Here is a 1,661-nt window from a genome sequence, read left to right on the forward strand (position 1 = left end):
GAGGTTGATCCTGCCAAGGTCAAAGCCATTCAAGAAATGCCTATACCCCGTACCGAGAAACAAGTCAGAGGATTCTTGGGACGTCTAAACTACATAGCCAGATTCATTGCCCATATGACTCCTACTTGTGTGCCAATCTTCAAATTACTGAAGAAAGATCAAGTGGAAAGATGGAATGACAAATGCCAGTTAGCCTTTGATAAAATCAAAGAATACCTTCAAAAACCGCCAATCTTGTTACCTCCTGTGGAAGGCAGACCTCTGATAATGTACCTAACTGTGTTAGAAGATTCAATGGGGTGTGTACTCGGACAACATGACGATTCCGGTCGAAAGGAGCACGCAATCTACTATCTTAGCAAAAAGTTTACCGATTGTGAAACAAGATACTCACTACTCGAAAAAACTTGCTGTGCCTTAGCATGGGCGGCTCGCCGACTAAGACAGTATATGCTAAATCACACCACTTTCCTGATCTCCAAGATGGATCCAATCAAATACATGTTCGAAAAACCTGCTCTCTCTGGAAGGATTGCAAGATGGCAAATGATCCTAACAGAATATGACATTCAATACACTTCGCAAAAAGCAATCAAAGGAAGTGTGGTAGCTGATCATTTAGCTCATCAAGCAGTAGATGATTATCAGGCATTGAACTTTGACTTCCCAGACGAAGACATTATGCTAGTCAATGACTACAAACAACCAGGATCCCGATGGACTATGGTTTTTGACGGAGCTTCTAATGCGCTCGGCAATGGCATCGGAGCTGTGATCATTTCCCCCACAGGAGGTCATACACCCTTCACCGCCAGATTGTGTTTCAATTGCACCAACAATATAGCCGAATACGAAGCATGCATTCTGGGTCTCAAAGCTGCAATTGATCTAAAAATCAAATTCCTTGAAGTCTACGGAGACTCGGCCTTGGTAATCTACCAAGTCAAAGGGGAATGGGACACAAAGCACCCAAATCTAATTCCATACAAAGAACATGTGTTGAGTTTGATTCCTTACTTCGAGGAGATCACTTTCGAACACATCCCACGCGAAGAAAATCAACTAGCTGATGCCTTAGCTACCATGTCATCCATGTTCAAAGTCAATTGGGACGACGAAGCTCCTATGATCACCATTTACAGGCAAGACGAACCAGCCTATTGCAATGAGATCGATACCAAACAAATGGAAGACAAATCATGGTTCCATGAAATACAAAGGTATCTCGAAACCCAGGAGTACCCTGAAGGGGCATCTATTAACGACAGAAAGTTTCTAAGGAGATTTGCCTCCAAATTCTTCCTAAGCAATGGAACTTTGTACAAGCGCAACCATGACTCGACTTTACTTCGTTGCGTAAACAAGAAGGAAGCAGAACAAATCATGGAAGACATACACAATGGTACCTTCGGTACTCATTCCAACGGACATCGCTTTATCTTGGTCGCTATTGACTACTTCACAAAGTGGGTAGAGGCAGCTTCATATGCTTCTGTCACCAAGAATGTGGTAGCCAGGTTTATCAAGCACAATCTCATTTGTCGGTACGGCATCCCCGAAAGGATCATCACTGACAATGGCACGAATCTAAACAACAAAATGATTACTGAACTCTGCACGCAGTTCCAGATCAAACATCATAATTCTTCTCCATATCGACC

Source organism: Vicia villosa, unplaced genomic scaffold (assembly GCF_029867415.1).
Source record: "Vicia villosa cultivar HV-30 ecotype Madison, WI unplaced genomic scaffold, Vvil1.0 ctg.002391F_1_1, whole genome shotgun sequence".
Lineage (NCBI taxonomy): Eukaryota > Viridiplantae > Streptophyta > Magnoliopsida > Fabales > Fabaceae > Vicia > Vicia villosa.